The sequence below is a fragment of the Panthera onca genome, chromosome A2, assembly GCF_046562875.1.
Source record: "Panthera onca isolate mPanOnc1 chromosome A2, mPanOnc1 haplotype 2, whole genome shotgun sequence".
NCBI classification, from domain to species: Eukaryota; Metazoa; Chordata; class Mammalia; order Carnivora; family Felidae; genus Panthera; species Panthera onca.
Genome location: NC_138340.1, coordinates 108654600 through 108674989, shown reverse-complemented (window position 1 = coordinate 108674989; position 20390 = coordinate 108654600). Strand labels below are relative to the sequence as shown.

The 20390-nt window shown below is 35.8% G+C and overlaps 1 protein-coding gene across 1 annotated transcript in view; it reads left to right on the top strand.

Annotated features, from left to right (window-relative positions):
- Positions 1-20390, top strand: part of LOC132679235 (uncharacterized) — a 126725-nt gene that overhangs the window by 87289 nt on the left and 19046 nt on the right. The window lies entirely within an intron of this gene.

The window sequence follows — 20390 nt, the reverse complement described above, 5'->3', positions numbered from 1 at the left end:
TGCTCCATGTAAAAGAAGTGCCCAGACATGAATTTTATTCCTTTATGTGTAAATTGAAAAGGAAAAACACAAAAAAAAACACACTAAAAATATATATTATATGTTGCCCTCCTATGCCATATGCCCAGAATATAATTTAATCAATTTTGAAACTAAGCTCAGGCACTTATTAAATAACTTTGGTAAGTTAGTAAAACCCAGTTCAGCCATTTACTAGTTTTATAATTTTGGCAAATTAGTTAGCCTCTATTTTCTCATCTGTCAAGCAGAGATCATTATACCTATGTCAGTTTGAATTAGCTAATCTATATAAAACACCTCATAAAATGTCCAACACATAGACCTACCCAGCGTAACCTCTTGGCCAACCCTGTGGATTCTACACAGACTGTCTGGATTTGAATCTGCGTTTGTTACTTCCTAGCGAGCAAACTGGAGCCATGCTTTTAACTTACCCTCGCTGTGCCTCAGTTTCCACATCTATAAAATGGAGATGATAATAATACATAAGGATATATAAGTAATACACATAAAGCCTTTAGAGCAGTGACTTACATACATAAGCAGGGTTCAATCACATTAACTATGATTAATGTTTTCTGAAGCATTTCTAAATGATCCAACTGTATATAATTTTGGCAGATGTGTGTGCGTGTGCATGTGTGCGGTGGGTGGTGTATTATTTTTCTCTGGTTACTTACTTTGATTCTCTCACTAATCTCTCCCTAAATATCACCCATAAAATGTCCTCGGAAGTAGATCCATTGCCAACAGAATCTGTAGCAAAAGTGGTGACTTAGTAAGAAGTTGTTGTCACTCAAGCAAATAGTAAAAAGAAACTGTAGTAGCAAATAAAATGGGTGTTGTCAGTATATTAAATTCAGATTTTTACAAGAAGGGTCTCTGCCTCTGTGTACTCTTCTCCAAAAGCAAGGCTTTGAGGGGGAGAAGGGTCAGAGGATATGCCCACCTAATGTCCACATTCTCCCTTTCTGACTCATTCTCCTGGTGCCTGCCCATCGTTCCTCAGCCTACTTCCAGATTACTGTACTGAGATATACTTCTCTAGACCCAAGGGGTGGCGGTGGGGAAGCTCTGTGTTGAAATAAGAATAAAACTAGGATGCCTGTCCTGTCCACATTTATGTGCTTAGGGAAACCTCATGGTGGGTGGGAGACAGCCAGGCCTGAGATACATTGGAGGCCAGAGGGCAGCAGACTGGCTTCCCTACATTTCCACATTTAAGTGTGAACTTTGAATCTGCATCCCTGCATCATTTTAAAGTACATATATCAGGGTAGGAAGATATAACATGTTTAAATAATAGCTTACGTGTTTGATTTAGAAGTTTAAAATATTAGACTATGGTATGTTGATCTCCATTTATACTCCTGTTTCAGTCTTCATAAATAAGAGGAGGCCTGTCTAAATTTTCCAACTGGGATGCTTCTTAATATTTGAAGATTTGAAACTTGGAGACAGAGGGCATAGTTTCACTATGGCTTATAGTTGAAATTAAAAATATGGAAAGACACAGGTATGTGAGACTAGATAGACCTCAAACCATAATGAAATCCTACTAAATACTTAACAGAATGGTTAGTACTAAAAGGACTGACGACATCAAATTGTTGATGGAGATGTGGATAAACACATATTTAGTGAGAATGCGAAACAGTATGAGCCCTTTCTATAAAGGTCTAATGGTTTCTTATAATACTAAACATGTATCTACCTATGACCTAGCAATTCTACTCCAATGTATTTAGCCAAGAAAAAAATTTTAAATATGTTCACAACACGCTTTTTGTAGTAGTTAAGAACTGGAGATGATCCAAATGTTCATAAATAGAAGACTGAATGAAACTCTGATATATCCATATAATGAAATATTACTACACTAGAATAGAATACAAAATAATGAATTTCTGATTAAAAAAATATGGAAGAATTATAAGAAAATGCTGCTAAGTGAAAGAAGCTTTAGACACACCTAAAAAAATATATATTGTATAATTCAATTTATACAAATTTGAGAGCAGATAAAACTAATCTGTGTTTAAAAGGGTCTGAAAATTAACTGCCTCTGGGGGGATGGTGGTGGAGAACAAGAGGGAAGGAAATGATAAAGCGCTGTCTGATGAAGGTAAAGGGTATGTATAGGCTTGTGTAGAAGGATGGTCTTCTTGGAGAACAGGGAGCAGAAATTCCTGGAGCTAGGGATGTTTCTCATAGTGAGAAGCTGGCCAAGATTTGGAATTCTATCAGTAGCAAGAATTCCCAAGATACTTTTTTTTCCAGGGAAGTGGCAGAATATCAGAGTAGAATTGTTTGGTGCAACTAGAAAGGTCCTACCTTAAGCACCAGGTCTGGGGACTATGGCAAGTATCCTAGGGTCCCCACCTTGCACAGGAGCAGCCTTCTTCAAGCAATCTGTTGGCCTTAAATAATGAGTAAATCAGAAGGGACACATATGGATTAAAGACCAGAAAGGACTCCCTGAATGGGCTAACTTTTGTGAGGTCCTGGGGTTTTCACGTGACTTGGAAAGGGTAAACAAATTGGCTGTAACTGAATTTTATACTGTACTGGAAAGTGAGGTCTCAGTCAGAATAGAAAAATTAAGTCATGTTCTGGGTCTTCTACTTCTAGTTTATGTTTAAAAGTTTAGCTCTCTTTCAGAGGGATTAGGCTTATGTGTGTGGCCCGGAAGACGAAAACCATGATAAATGCATGGAAGTTTTACAGAAGTCAGTGTCAGCTCAATATAAAGAATATTTCCTTTGGGAGCTATAAAACCAGAAGGGGTAATGTGTTCATCAGCTAATAATACATGTTCTGGTTCACTTAAAATTTGATATTCTCTTTGCAAATTAATAAATGGTATTCTAAGACATTAACACAAAAATAAAAAACAGAGTAGGCTGCTGTTGTAAACTTATCTAAACTGATTTAGTCTTTCAGAATTATTGGGTTCCTCTATTGTGAAAATAATTTTGCAATATATACATGTATCAAATCATCACATTGTGTACCTTAAACTTACACAATTTTATATGTCAATTATATCCCAATAAAGCTGGAAAAAAAATAATTATTGGATTCCTTTTGTGTCTGTAGCCTCCAGTACCTTGCCACTATTTGCTGTTTTATGACACAAGCAAGTCTCAGGCTAAATGCCACCAACATATATTTATTGGCAAGTATATACAGGTCAGGAATTCCACTTGCAAACTGGATAGAGTTTCTTTGTTCTTTTGGGCACTCCTACAATTAAACAAAAGAGTCCTGTGAGGCAAATGTGACAATATTCCAGTAGCAAAATTGTGTTTGTCTGCTAATCAAAATGAGGGGTGTAACCCTAGGCACAGGACACAATTTTGAGAAGTTGAACTAACCAAGATTTTTATACCTCAGTCAACCCAAAGCAGAAGTGATCAGTCCATATTATCTTTTTTCAATTTATTTTTTTAATATGAGATTTATCGTCAAATTGGTTTCCATACAACACCCAGTGCTCATCCCAACAGGTGCCCTCCTCAATACCCATCACCCACCCTCCCCTCCCTCCCACCCCCCATCAACCCTCAGTTTGTTCTCAGTTTTTAAGGATCTCTGATAGTTTGGCTCCCTCCCTAACTTTTTTTTTTTTTTCTCCTTCCCCTCCCTCATGGTCTTTGGTTAAGTTTCTCGGGATCCACATACGAGTGGAAACATATGGTATCTGTCTTTCTTTCTATGACTTATTTCACTTAGCATAACACTCTCCAGTTCCATCCACATTGCTACAAAAGGCCATATTTCATTCTTTCTCATTGCCACGTAGTATTCCATTGTGTATATAAACCACAATTTCTTTATCCATTCATCAGTTGATGGACATTTAGGCTCTTTCCATAATTTGGCTATTGTTGAGAGTGCTGCTATAAACATTGGGGTACAAGTACCCCTATGCATCAGTACTCCTGTATCCCTTGGGTAAATTCCTAGCAGTGCTATTGCTGGGTCATAGGGTAGGTCTATTTTTAATTTTCTGAGGAACCTCCACACTGTTTTCCAGACTGGCTGCACCAATTTGCATTCCCACCAACAGTGCGAGAGGGTTCCCGTTTCTCCACATCCTCGCCAGCATGTATAGTCTTCTGATGTGTTCATTTTAGCCACTCTGACTGGCGTGAGGTGGTATCTGAGTGTGGTTTCGATTTGTATTTCCCTGATGAGGAGCGACGGAGACCATATTATCTTATACAGTGCTCATTTTGTCCCAGAAAAATATTCTGATTTTCTTAATGATAATTACAATAGCATCCGATACTAAGCAGGGATCAAGACTCAGGATGATTGAATTGATTATGATCATCATTCTGCAATGGAGAATTCTGATGAGGACTTTGCAAGCAGTAGTTAACCATCCTTGGGGTATGTAATTTTCAGTAAAATTCTTTACCTTAACTCGTCATCCCTCGGGCACAGATTAAAACTAATATGCACATTTATATCACTTTATTTAAACTGAAGTATTCTCAGATAATTTATAGAAAATGTAACATCTCCTTCATAAAGCCATGAGTTCTCATTAATATAAGTGATCAGATGGAGGCTGTAAGAGCAATTGTTAGGGTCTTTACTGTCGGAGAAAATTCCTTCAGTGATCCTTTGGATCCTCCTCTCATTCTAAAATTATCATTATTATTATTATTTTTTTTTACCTCAGATATCTAATTAGTGATGAAACTTGGAATGGAAACTGTTTCTCCTTTTTTTTTAAAATTTTTTTTAACATTTATTTATTTTTGAGACAGAGAGAGACAGAGCATGAACAGGGGAGGAGCAGAGAGAGAGGGAGACACAGAATCTGAAACAGGCTCCAGGCTCTGAGCTGTCAGCACAGAGCCCGACACGGGGCTCAAACTCACGGACCATGAGATCATGACCTGAGCTGAAGTCGGACGATTAACTGACCAAGCCACCCAGGCGCCCCCTGTTTCTCCTTTTGATCACCATCTCCTTTAGTCTGGCTGCTAGATTTAACAGGTTACTCAATATATTCGTATTTCTAATCATTTCGATTAAGTCTTGTAATTCCCACACCCACTGATTTTCTTACTGAATATTATTTAAATCTTTCTTTTTTATCATTTTCATTTTTGTTATTTTTATGATAAAATTTAGAGTTTAAGTGTTTTACTCTGCAGACTAATTGCAAACCACATTTTAGATGAAAAATGAATAATAAATATGGTATTAACCTCCTCTAAAATGTTAAATAAAAATTACTCTCGACATTCATTAAACTTACAAGTGAAGCTTTCAGTTACTCCACAGCTCACTATTTATACAGTAATTTGGTATATTTGTAATCTGTCAGAAAGGCCATATAAAATATCAACATTTTCTTTTTCTACAGATTAAAAGCTATGAATTTTAATATGTTGAAATAAGTTAAAAGGTTACAGTAGGTATATTCTCTTCTGTGAAGTTCAAAATGCAAACTTAAGCATAATTCTAAATATTAGGACATAATGTAAAATAAACGTTAGGACTGAATGATATCTTTGGTGAAGTCACTATTTAAAAACAATTAAGATTGCTCTAATTTTCACAGTGAAATTGAAACTATTTTATTAGATAAAAATATTATGCAGGAGAATCAGGCTTCTGATTATTCTAAGATAACTTTCCCATTTCTTTACTGATAAACCTTTCTTCTTCCTGTCATCACTTCCAAGTTTCAAGGAATTTGAAAGCCAACAAAAGGAACATACTGTTCTGTCGTGTCAGGCTTGGTGGTTTTATGGAAACTTGACAGGATCCCTCCTTCTCCTAGCTGTCCGTATACTCTCAACAAGGACAGCTTAAAAAAAGGCCAAAACAAATGTTTCCTTTCTGGGGTTTTGAGGCCATTACTTCCAGTTGAGAAATAAAGGCACACATTTAGTGGTTTGGTCTGTTGCAATAAATACTATTCAATATTGGAAAATTTGAACAAGTGATGAATTACAAGTCTAAACGTGTGTTGTTGTTTTTTTAATGAACATGCTGGTAGATTATTGATCAAGATGTCACCTTTAATTTTAGCATACCAAGTACTATGGAAAATGCATCCACATCACAATGTCATAAAGCGTTTCCAAAACAGTTGGCCTCCTACATTGTACTGCAGCAGTGAGTATAAACTAAAATTTCCTGGAGGACAGAGGCCTTGTGTTATTGATCATTATAACCTAGCCTCCCAGTGGCTGATTACTGAATGGGGAAAACCAACAGTGCCTTAAGATGGCAACTGTTTTGTATAGATATAGTGAAATAAGAACGGGATTGATTAGTGGTCAGAAACCCGAGACTCTCCTTCTAATCCTATGTCCATGAGCAAGCCTCATTCTCCTCATTTTTTCTTAATTTAATTTTTTAAAATTTATTTTGAGAAAGAGAGAGAGAGAGCACAAGCAGGGGAGGGTCAGAGAGAAGTAGAGACAGAATCCCAAGCAGGTTCTGCAACATCAGTACAGAGCCCCATGTGGGGGTTAAACTTAGGAAATGTGATCTCAAGACCTGAGCTGAGATCAAGAGTCAGATGCTTAACTGACCGTGCCACCCAGGTGCCCCCTCATTCTCCTCATTTATGGTATGAATAATAACATCTGTCTACCTACCTCAAAGCTATATTTTAAGGCAAAAAAAAGGAGGTTTGTTGTTTTAAAATCCTATATACTGCATTGCTATAAAGGGTTGTTGTCTCTACATCCTACGGGTAGAGTTATCTTTAAAATACCTCGGTCACGGGAGATACTGTGTTGCTTAATATCTCTGAATCCAGCAGGTGAACCTCTGCAGCTAGAGCTCCATAAACCACATTTTAAATGTTCATTTATTTGTTTTGAGACACAGGGAAAGAGAGAGAGAGAGAGAGCGAGCGAGCAGGGGAGCGGCAGAGAGAGAGGAAGAGAGAGAATCCCAAGCAGACTCCACGCCGTTGTGCAGAGCCTGGCACAGGGCTCCATGTCAGTAACTGTGAGATCATGACCTGAGCCTAAACCAGGAGGTGGATGCTTAACTGACTGGGCCACCCAGGCACCCCAATAATATTATATTTTAAAAACTGAAGTATAACTTAAATACAGTTAAGATTGCACATATTTCATGTATACAATTTGATGATTCTTACAAATGTATACACCCACATAACCAGTAGATTAATTGAGACACAAAACATTTCCACTGATCTCAAAAGTTCCCTCCTGTTCCTTTACCAGGCTATTTCTACCCCTGCACCACCAGGCAGCTGCTATTCTTATCTCCATTCTTATAGTTTAGTTTTGATATTCCGTAATTTTATATAAATGGAAAATGCAGTATGCACACTTTTGTGGTTATTTTGCCCAATGTAAAATCTTGGAGATTCATCTTGTATCAGTTTTCTTTTTTCATTGATGAATAAATATATCATTATTTATTTACCCATTCACCTGTTGATAGACATTGATTGTTTCTAGTTTTAGGCTATTATAAATAAAGTTTCTATAGATATTCTTGTACAAATCCTTTTGTAGAAACATGTTTTAATTTCTCTTGGGTATATATGCAGAAGAGAAATTACTGGGCCATAAGGTTGGCCTCTTTTGATAAGAAAATGACAATTTCTTAGCAGTTGTAACATTTTAAATACTCACCAGCAATGAATGCATGAGAATTCCAATTGGTCTGTATCTTGTCCAACGTTTGGAATTAGTGTGTGTATGTGTGTGTGTGTGTGTGTGTATGTATGTAGCTTATCAATTTCAGTGGTGTTTGTAATGTAGCACCTCATTGTAGTATTAATTTGCATCTCCTGATGCTAAAAGTATATACAGGGTTTTTGAAGTTTCTTACCCACTTTTAATTGTTCTTTTGTCTTTATATTATTATTTTTAGGAGTTTTTTCTATATTGTTGATACAAATTCTTTGTGAGATACTGTGAATATTTTTTTCATTCTATGGCTTGACTTTCATGTTGTGATACCTTTTTGTAACAGAATTTTAAGAATTTTGATTTAGTCTAGCTTATCAATTATTTGTTTTAAAGTTAATTTATTTCTAAAAATTCTTTGTCTACCTACATTTGCAAATATATTTCTCTTATTTCTTTTACTTCTGGGCACTTGGTCATTTCAATTTTTACATTATACTAATAGTTTCACTTCATGTGTATATGCTTTGAGGTTTGGGTCACATTTTATTTTTATTTTTTATACGTTTATCCAGTTTTCCTTTTACACATGTTGAAAAGACTTTCTTTTCTTCCAGTAAGTAGCTTCAGCATATTTTCAAAAATATGCTGACTGTATATATTTAGTCCACTTATGGGTCTATTTCTGGGTCTATTTCTGGACTCTGTTCTGATCCATTGCACTTAAGCCAATACCAAATCAGATAGCCCCTTATAAACTGTATCTTTATAACATGCCTTAAAGTCAGATAGTTAAGTACTCTAACTTTGTTATACTTTATCAACATGAGCAGTGTATAGTTTGATATTTTTGAAAATTTTCTCTAAAAATCTCTGCCTTCAAATAGGGGGGTTTAGTCCATTTACATTTAATATAATTGTTGCCACTATTAAATTTAAGTCTATCATCTTTCTACTTTATTTGTTCCATTTTTTTTGTTCTTTTGTTCTTTCCTTCCTGCGCTCCTTTTGAACAATGAAATTTATTCATATATTTCATATTATCCCTTTTAATGATTTTTTATCTATTAATCCAAGGCTTTATATTTGTAGACACTATTTTATAGACTAGAATGTACATTTCATATGATTGCTTTTCAAATTTGAACTTTTCCTCTACAGAAGAAAGGTAAAAATGATATATAGTTATTTGCCACTAATATTATTTTTCTGTGCTCAGAAAATGGGAATATCAGAGTACAGGTTATTTTCAGAGTGACTACAAGAGAAGAGGAAAAGGTAGTTGTTACGAGAGAAAACAAGAAGTACAAGAGTAAGACTGAAGCTCCATTTGTATTATTTGGACTGAAGAGTAAATATAAAAATATTTTCTTTGAATTTGTCCTATATTAGTTTTTATACAGGTGATACAGCACAGTGATACTTGATCTAAATGTAGTAGCACATGTCTGTAGCTTTGAAAAGAAATGATCTTGCATGAAAGACAAATATGTTTGACTTCAAGCCTTTACATTTACAAGAAAGCCTTTATATTGTGTTAAGATAAATAACTGTCTTCCTTTGATTTCATCTCTTCATTCATTCATTCATTCATTCATTCAAAAAGTAACTCTGTTGGCTATGAACATCACTGTGACCACTGAGGAAATCTTGAGTCAATTTCTAAGAAGGCCAGGAACAGTTAATGTTTCTTTTTTGTTCCTTCAAAGCAAAAGGAGGCCTGGCCTAAATTAAGCTGGGAGTGCTTTTTGCAAAGCATACCAAGCTTTATGGGACTTCAAGCTCAGCATTTTAGGCACAGTATTTCAAACTAAATCACAAGAAAAAAATTCACCACTATATTACTTCTTTTAAACAATTCAGCATGATGTATTTTTTTTTTCCTCCTTTGGAAATGGGACACAGCTGCTTCCTGGGTTGTGATTATGTTTGAGAATTTTTTGGTAAACTGAGGCATTCCCGAAGTATCACTATGAAAATGTGTAAAATATAAGTCTTATATCTTAAACACTTATTGAGCTATGGGAAAAATAAAGAAGAATGAATTTGTAAGGAAAAAGAATAAAATTACAACTTTCTAATGCATATTCTTATGAGTTTTTTAAATGCGGCATCTTTTTAGACCATTAAGAGCAATTGAAATCAGATTTTTATTTTTAAGTAAAAGAACACTCTTTACTAAATAATAATTAACTGTGTAAGAATAAAGAGTTCTATGAACTTACTTTAAGTGTTTAAATACAAATGTATTTTACAACCAAACATTTTCCAAAAAATTTCCTTGTTTAAAAGGAAGCAAAAATCATTTTAGCTCATTCTTTATCTTATAGATATTTTTACCATAATGCAGATTATCTTATTATTTCATGGTGCATTTTATTTTTTAGGAAATTGCTTAGGCTTTTTCCACCCCCTTGACTGCAAGAGTAATAGATACTTATTAGAAAAAAAAAAAGCTACAGAGAAAACAGAGTAAAGAATTTAATATATCACTGGATGAAAAATAGTCCTTTTAAATCTTTGTGGATTTTATTTTATACTTTTCCTGTATATGCATTTTAATACCACACATACAACATATGTTTACACACACACACACACACACATATATATATACATATATATATGTATATATATGTATATATATATGTTTAAGGAGTTTATACTGTACTTTTCACATATGTACTGTTTTAAACCCCAGTTTTCCCTTAAATAGGCTTTAAAAATGTTACATATCAATAAATATAGATTCAGTTAGATTTTTATATCCATTCTATTATAACTGTTCTATGACAAGATCACCACTAACTTCTAATTCAGTGTGCAGTCCTTATTCCTCATTTTACTTGACCTTTACTTGACATTGTAGATCCTTATTTCTCTTGAGCCTCTGTCTTCATTTGGCTTCCAGAGCTACTTCTGGTTTTATTTTTCTCCCTGCTCCTTCTTGCTCTCCTTTATTAATTTCTCTTCAATCCCACAGTCTCTAAACCTCAGAGTTTTATTGGGCTCAGTCCTTATACCTCTTCTCCTGTCTCTCTATAACCATTCCCTTGGTGCTCATATATAGTCCAATGACTTTAAATACCATTTACAAGATAGCATCTCCCAAATGTAACTCTCCAGGCTGGCCTCTACCTCTGATTTCCTGAGTAATACATACAACTGACTACTTGACATCTCTATTTGGAGATTTTATAGGCATTTCAAACCTAAGATTCAAAACTTCAAAGTGGACGTTCGAATCTGATTGATATTATCTGGCAGACCTACTCATCTTCCCTTTCTCAGTAAGTGGTAACTCTATCTTTCCTGTTATTCCAGAAATAAATTTTCAAGTCATCTTTGAATTCTTTTACTGATATCCTACATCTGATTTGATAAAAATGCTATTGCTTTTTCAAATAAGCCCTGAATCTTACCACTTACCACCTCCCAAGCTATATCCAGGCCTAAGCATCCTTATCTCTTGCTTATATTATCACAGAATATTTATAATTGTTCTCCTTCCTTCTAACTTTAGCTCATTCTAATTTATTTTTAACACAGCAGAGTAATCTTATAACATTTAGAGAGAGCCCATTACTTCTCTGTTTTATCTTCTCCAATGGCTAAACTTCTTCACTAGCACCTCTTTTCCTCTCTGAGCTCATCTCCTAAGGAGTCACCTTTTGCTAACACCTCTGTGCCCATACTGACCCCTTGTTGTTCTTTAGGGACATCAGTTTTAGCTGTTCCCTCTGTGTAATAGCATATTCTTTCAGATATCCTTGTAATTTTTTCTCTGACCTACATCTTGATGCAAATTGCACTCTCTTTATGGGTCCTTCAGTCACCCTATCATGAATCCCACCATCCCATTTCCCTGCTTTATTTTTCTTTTTAGTACTAATATACTATGTATATTATGTATGTGTATATATATATATATATATGTATAAAATATACTATGTATATGCTATGTATATTTACTTAACTGTTGTGTTTTTCTTCTGTCTCTTCAGCTGGAATGTAAGCTCCAGAAGGGCAGGGTTTTTTTTTTTTTCTGTTTTATTATTTATGTATGCCCAGTTTATAGAACAGTGTCTAGAATATTATAAGCACTTAAATGTTTGTTTGGTGAATGGAGAAATAAATGAAGTTTCATCATTATTTGTACGTACTAACAGTATTTCATTACATGGATGATCTATTACTTTTTTCAACCATTTCTGAATTAATGCATGCTTAGTTTGTTTAACTTAATTTGTTTAATTAACACACTATATTAACACCCTTTGACAACATCTGAATGTTTCTGTAAGATAAGTTTCTGGAAATGGACTTACTGTATTAAAGGTCCAGCACAGGGGCGCTTGGGTGGCTCAGTCAGTTAAGTGTCTGACTCTTGATTTTGGCTCAGTTCGTGGTCTCATGGTTGGTCAAGAGATTGAGCCCAACTATCAGCATGGAGCCTGCTTGGGATTCTCTCTCCCTCTCTCCCTCTCTCCCTCTCTCTCTCTCTCTCTCTCTCTCTCTGCCTCTCCCCCACTAGCTCTAAACAAACAAACAAACATTTAAAAACAAAAGGTCTAGGGGCGCCTGGGTGGCTCAGTCGGTTAAGCGTCCGACTTCAGCTCAGGTCATGATCTCAAGGTCCGTGAGTTCAAGCCCTGCGTCGGGCTCTGTGCTGACAGCTCAGAGCCTGGAGCCTGCTTCAGATTTTGTGTCTCCCTCTCTCTCTGACCCTCCCCCGTTCATGCTCTGTCTCTCTCTGTCTCAAAAATAAATAAACATTAAAAAAAAATTTTTAAAAATTAAAACAAAAGGTCTAGCACAGCTTTAAGTCTTTAATTATGTGGCTGGGAAGTCCTCCACAAAAGAGGTGAGGTCACACTCCTGAACAAGGTGTGTGATTTTCTCTAGTATGGTGCATTGGCTATAGTGAATATAACCATTCTCTCTAATACTTCTTAATATGATATTGAAAATTTGGTACCTCAGTGTTGTTTTACATTCATGTAACTTAAATAAATAACTAAATACTAAAAAAACCTATACTTGCAGTTTCTCATAAACCTAGACAGTAGAATCTCTCTCAGCCAATCAGCACATGAACAGCTTTTGTTAGTAGTAGTGTGGCACCTCCTCAGACTGAACAGGACAGTTCCTATAAAATCCTCAAGTGGAACTGACTTTTCACATCCATATGTACTCTCTTCCCCTTCACCAGGCTGATTATATTCTGCTGTTTTGCCACTGTTTCCTACTAAGATCCAATAACAGCGCTGATATTAGTGTTTTTGCAGAGAAAGCCACAAACAAAACGCATCCTAGCTGAATTAATCTTCTTTACAAAGAAAATCACTTGGAGCTCCTCTCTGTCATTAGATCTTCTGTGAACTTCTAGGTAGGTGCAAGTTTCCCCCGTCCCTTTAGGGAGGTGTAAGATGGTCGGGAGTATGTAGCTATTCAGTCAGTCTACCACCAGCCTAACTAAAGCTTATTTGTTTTGGCTGTTATTCTGACAGGCCTCCTTCCTGTGCTCTTGTTAGATTTTTCTGGCTATATTCATTAAATAGGGAGCCTGTTTCTTGGTGAATATTGAATTCCTGCATGTGATAACTAGCAATTTTAATGAAATTTTGTTAATCTCTGAAGCATGGAATCCTTTGTGTCCAGTCCCCCTAATCTTCCTGAGCTATTTTTTGTTGTTGTTACCTAGATGTTAGTATTTTCTCTGTGAGTATAGTTCAGATTTTCTGTTTATTCTATTAAAAATTGCCTATATTAAAATTGCATTTTAAGAAATGTATTTCTTTGCATGACTTTAGAAGTAGAAGTTGGTTACTCTGGTTAAAAGTTGTAATTAATATGGTGGTTGAGACTATACAGCGAGAAATAGTGACAGAGAAATAACAACTCTGCATGTGCTTTTGCTTTTTAAGGAAAAGGAGTCAATTTTTCCTAATTCAGCTTTTCCCAAACCTTTTGGTTCTGCATACCTTTAAACTATTAGAAATTATTTTTGAGGCCAAAGACCATTATTTTGTGGGCTATAATATCAATATTTGTCACATTAAAACTTAAAACTGTGACATTTTAAAACACTGATTGATTGGTTTTTTTTAAAGATAGAAGTGGTAAACCAATTTCATGTTAGTAGAAATAGTTATTTAAGAAAATAACTTTTTGTAAAGTTGTAGTTAGGAGGGTAACATTGTTTTACATTTCTGTAAATGTCTTTCATATATGAATTAATCGATGGCAGCTGGATTCTCAGCCTGCTTCTGCATCCAATCTGTTGCAGTATCAGACATCATGCAGCTTCTGGAAAATTCCAGTGCACACTTGTGAGAGAATGAAAATGAAAAAGACAAATAACATCTTAATATTATTATGAAAATAGTTTTGACCTTATTGACCTCCTAAGTGTTCCCCAGGGGTCCTCAGATCAGATGTTGTCTTACAGTTAAAGGTCAGTGTGATCCAGAATATGAAAGGGCCTAGTACAGGACAAAACTTGGAGTTGGAATGTATTAGTTTTGGTTGATATTACTTACATATGAAAAGAAGCTATGAAGTATGTTAAATTTTTGTGAATATTTGGTCACTTTTGATGGGCTTACTCCTTTGGTTTACTGATCCATGCCTTCATCTACATGATGAAAGAATTTTCTTCACTTCCTCGGTAACCTGCTTAGATAGCGCAAACTGTGTCTCACCAGAACGATTTTCTGTGCTTTCTGTTGACTTTATGATGTCCTTGATTATTTAATAAAAAATTAAAACAAACAAGAAAGAACATAGCCTCCTCAGTTATGAAAGAGCTAAAGTTCTTACAATGATAATACCTTGTAGATTTTTTTTAAACCTCTTATTGCCAATTTGATTAAATAGATAACTAGGAATTGTTTCTCAGACACCCATTATTCGATTTTATTAAAGTGCCCAAATTGTCTCTAAGAACTTAGTTTTGCCTTCCTGAAATTTGTCCCTCAATTTAGAAAAGAATGAGAACATTTTCAGGATATATATGTTATACCTAAAACTATTTTTCGAGAGTTCCCAGAGGTCTCCTGAGAAATCACAAAGATTTGTTCTATCACCTTATAAATAAAGAGAAGTGAGACAACTTTATGTTCATTTGATCTGTTATTATTGCAGGAGCTTCATGGGGAAAGTTGTCCATTCAGAAAAGACAGCCTTTCCTAGATAATGCATGTTTAGGTAAAATGTTGTCAATTTTATGAAATATGGGCAGTCCCCAGAAATTTGCCAATGCCTTCTCTGTCTGTAATATGTTTTTACTCCCAGGAGGAAAATTAATCAAAATTTCTATAAAATAGTTACATGCTATACTCCAATAGAGAATTTTACTTTCTTTTGTTTTGATATTATGATGGCACTATTATTGATTATGGTAATAAATTGACAACAACCATTAAGTCTATAGATAGTTTTGTTTTACTCTGATGCACGCCTGAAGTCTTTGCTATAAGCCAAAGGCCTGAGCTATATCATTGACAAAGGTCTCTGACAGTTTGAATGACAGACATTTCAAAGAATAGACTCTTGAGTGCAGGCTTCAGAGCTGACGTCACACAGACAGCTTTGAAAAACATCCTTTGTGAAATTAGACCACTAACCCAAGAAATAAGAATTCATTTCCTAGAACTGAATAAGAAAACATAGGAAGAAAATTTATTGTGACTCTTTGCTTGGTATAGTTTTAAGTTTCTACTTTCTTTTTTTTTTTTTTTGTTACAGATAATAATATTTTTATTTTTTTTTGTTTTATTTTTTTTTCCAATATATGAAATTTATTGTCAAATTGGTTTCCATACAACACCCAGTGCTCATCCCAAAAGGTGCCCTCCTCAATACCCATCCCCCACCCTCCCCTCCCTCCCACCCCTCATCAACCCTCAGTTTGTTTTCAGTTTTTAACAGTCTCTTATGCTTTGGCTCTCTTTCACTCTAACCTCTTTTTTTTTTTTTTCCTTCCCCTCCCCCATGGGTTTCTGTTAAGCTTCTCAGGATCCACATAAGAGTGAAACCATATGGTATCTGTCTTCTCTGTATGGCTTATTTCACTTAGCATCACACTCTCCAGTTCCATCCACGTTGCTACAAAAGGCCATATTTCATTCTTTCTCATTGCCACATAGTATTCCATTGTGTATATAAACCACAATTTCTTTTTTTTTTAATTTTTTTTTAATATTTATTTATTTTTGAGACAGAGAGAGACAGAGCATGAATGGGGGAGGGGCAGAGAGAGAGGGAGACACAGCATCGGAAGCAGGCTCCAGGCTCTGAGCCATCAGCCCAGAGCCTGACGTGGGGCTCGAACTCACGAACCGTGAGATCGCGACCTGAGCTGAAGTTGGACGCTCAACCGACTGGGCCACCCAGGCGCCCCTAAACCACAATTTCTTTATCCATTCATCAGTTGATGGACATTTAGGCTCTTTCCATAATTTGGCTATTGTTGAGAGTGCTGCTGTAAACATTGGGGTACAAGTGCCCCTATGCATCAGCACTCCTGTATCCCTTGGGTAAATTCCTAGCAGTGTTATTGCTGGGTCATAGGGTAGGTCTATTTTTAATTTTCTGAGGAACCTCCACACTGCTTTCCAGAGCGGCTGCACCAATTTGCATTCCCACCAACAGTGCAAGAGGGTTCCTGTTTCTCCACATCCTCTCCAGCATCTATAGTCTCCTGATTTGTTCATTTTGGCCACTCTGACTGGCGTGAGGTGATATCTGAGTATGGTTTTGACTTGTATTTCCCTGATGTGGAGTGACGTTGAGCATCTTTTCATGTGCCTGTTGGCCATCCGGATGTTTTCTGCCCATTTCTTCACTGGGTTATTTGTTTTTCAGGTGTGGAGTTTGGTGAGCTCTTTATAGATTTTGGATACTAGCCCTTTGTCCGATATGTCATTTGCAAATATCTTTGCCCATTCCGTTGGTTGCCTTTTAGTTTTGTTGGTTGTTTCCTTTGCTGTGCAGAAGCTTTTTATCTTCATGAGGTCCCAGTAGTTCATTTTTGCTTTTAATTCCCTTGCCTTTGGGGATGTGTCTAGACATATGAGGAAGTCCTGGCTTTTTCTTCTTAAACTATCTATAATGCATCAGTTTAGTAAAATCTGGTGTTTTAAGCTGAAATACAACATTTTAAAATCATATTTTGTTCTTACCAACCACCTGTATTAGTTTCCTAAGTTTTCCATAACAAATTATCACAAACTTGGTGGGTTAAAATGACTGAAGTTTGTTCTCTCACAGTTCTGGGGTCCAGAAGTCCAAAAATCAAACTGCCTGCAAGACAGATTCTTTCTGAACGCTCTGAGGGGAGAATCTGTCCCATATCTGTCCTAGTTTATGATGGTGGCTGGCAATCTTTGGCATTTCTTGGCTTGTATACATATCACTTCAGTTTCTGTCTCTGTCTTCACGTGGCCAATGTATCCCTAAATCCAGGATGATTCTCATCCAAATTCTTACCTTAATTACATCTACAGAGAACTTATTTCCAAGGAAGGGCACATTCACAGATGTTAAGACTTGGAGCTATCTCTTGGGAGGGTACAATTCAACGCACTCTACCACCTGTCCAGAATTCAGAAACTTAGTATGTTTTCTTACTTGTCATGGAACTATTTGCAAAAGCATAATAAGAATCTATGCTACAAAGTCTTGCCTGAGGTGTTATATTTGAAACTGAAACTTCTAAATCAGGTGTGACAAGCTGCCTTTAAGGAAAAACAAAACCAAACAAAACCTTAACTTATGTAGCTAATGCTTCCACACTTCTCCCAAGAAAATTGGCTGATACCTGGCTTACAGGGTCCTAATCTTACCCTTGAATGTAGTAAGGAAAATTCTTGGAAGACTAGGAATCCTTAAAAATTTGGGGAACTTCCAAGAGATAGGAATTCACTTGGATATATAGTACTGCCAGTAAAATATGCCTGGCCTTGTGATACAAAAAATAGAGGCTTTAAAAAGTAAAATCTGAGATTCCTTATGAAATTATCCAGGCAGAGGTTAATTTATGGACTTTTTAGCTATTCAATATGGTATGTATGACTTGGGAATTGCAAAGCAAACTCAAGGAGCCTATGTGATAAATTAACACTGTTGCTGTGTTCGGGTAAATAATCAGATCAACCTTAATGGCCCATTTTTAGGGTCAAGAATAATCTCTGAGATAATTATGATCACAGGAGGGATAGACTGTCAGGAAAAAATATGAGAGACCTTGAACAGGCCAAAGATTACTTGGTTTCCTCTTTAGCACTCCCTTTCAGGTTATCTGTGCATTTTGTTATCTTTGGGTTATTTTATAACTCCGTAATTTGTAGAACCCAGTAGCAATGAAAATGATTGTTGTCCATAAAAAATTGAATTTGTGTAGAGCACCTCCAAGAAGTCAGTTTTGTATCTATTAACCAGCCACTTTATCACCTCCAACTTCCCACATCTGTGTTCTCTGGATTCTCTTTTGAGCATGTTCTAATATCTTACAGGTTTCCTCATTTATTAATAAGTTAAATAATATGTGTCTTTATTTAAAAAGTGAACAATATATAAAATTGTGTTTGTTACATCTGTTCACCATTCTGGAAAAATACACTTTCCAGAAACTTTAGGCTGTCTATTTGGGAAATTGCATATGTTGATTGGCTTACTTCTCTCCTTCTCTAGAATGGAAGCTCCTTAAAGGCAATGACTTGGTCTTATTCAATATTATTATCTCCAGAAATGAGAATAATTCCTGGTATCTCTGAGGTGCTCAATAAATGCTTTCTGAATGAAGAAATGATCAAATGAACACATTTGGAAAAAGGGATTATAATTTTCCTTACCTGATTACATTGAGCAAACATTTCAAGTGATATTTGCAGAAGGAATTAAGAAATTAATCAGTACTGTGGGTTTAGCAATTACTTGATGAAATTAATAATTTGAATAAGTATATAATAAAATTTGAACCTGGATTATTATAATTTACACATATGTGTTATAAAATTAAATATAAGCTAAAAAATATATACTATTTTTATGACCAAAATACTCATCAAATTAAAACAAAATAGTGTGTAAAAACCAATCACCTCGTTATCAGCATTGTACAACCTAAAATAGTAAAATAGTACATGGTAAATTTAAATTGTTTATTTTATTCCATTTTGCCTCATTTCTCTTTTCAATATCCTTCTTGTCTGTCTTTTGTCTCTGTCTCTCTGTCTCTCTTTTTCCCTAGCACATAGCGTCATCAGGCTCGTTGACATCCAGGGTCAACTTCTCAAGCATCCCTGCCTCTTTCCTAGGGGAGTACCAGAGGTACCAAAGAGTTTACAAGGGGTTCTCATCACAGGTGGTATTCAGGGTACAGCTAGTTCTTTTTTTTTTTTTTAACGTTTATTTATTTTTGAGACAGAGAGAGACAGAGCATGAGCAGGGAAGGGTCAGAGAGAGAGGGAGACACAGAATCTGAAACAGGCTCCAGGCTCTGAGCTGTCAGCACAGAGCCCGACGTGGGGCTCGAACTCACGGACGGTGAGATCATGACCTGAGCCAAAGTCAGCCGCTTAACCGACTGAGCCACCCAGGCGCTCCAGGGTACAGCTAGTTCTACGGAAGTTCACTGCAATATCCTTGTATTCTATATGTATTCTCTCCTAAAGCTGATCTGCCTGGGAAAATGTCTGTGGTCAAGAGACAAATTAAATCTTCTTTTCCACCTCCTTTATCCCAATCATCATACTTTCACTTTTGAAATAAGAGGTATGGCTCTTTCCTATTCTAAATCTTACTATATTATGTCAAAGTAAAACCTTAGACCATGAAATGAATGAACTTTAATATCCACTTCATTAAGAGATGTATTTAGAGAATAATTTTTATGTTTTTATGACTAATTATCAAAATTTTAAATATAATAATTTTGTCATTTATATATTAATAATTATAATAATAAAGTTAAATCCAGAATAAAATTTTTAACTTTTAAGAACATATATCAAATTTTTTTTTAATTTCAATTTCAATGTACAGATATAAATGTATAAATATGTATACAATGTATAAATATATACATTATTGTCACAGTTAAGGATACAAAGAAAAGATGGTTAACTAAAGACTTTTAAGGGATGCCTTGGTGTCTCAGTCAGTTAAGTGTCTGACTTCGGCTCAGGTCATGATCTCACGGTTTGTGCGTTCAAACCCTGCATTGGGCTCTGTGCTGACAGTTCAGAGCCTAGAGCCTGCTTCTGATTCTGTGTCTCCCTTTCTCTCTCTGTCCCTCCCCTGCTCATGGTCTGTGTGTCTCACACTCCACAGACAATCTTTCAGTAATTTCCAGAATGTATTCAGAATCTGGCGACTTCTCACTACTTCATGTTGCCTTCCAAATTTAAGCCATTATTTTCTTTCACTGGGACTATTGGATTTGTCTCCTAACACATTCCCTGTCTAACCGTGCCTCCCTGTAGTCTATGTTCTCACCTCAGCAAGAATGTCATAACTCTGCCCAAAGCTTGTGAAAAGAGGAAAGTGCAAAGTTGTTATTATGGCCTGTGAAGCCTTAGATAGACTGTGTCTCTGAGTCTGCCTGCAAGGCATGCATCCCCTCTCTCTACTTTCATCATCTGCCACTTCTCTTACTCCGTCTGTTGCAGCATGCTGGTCTGGTGGTTTTCTTCTCACACGCCAGACATGGTCCCACTT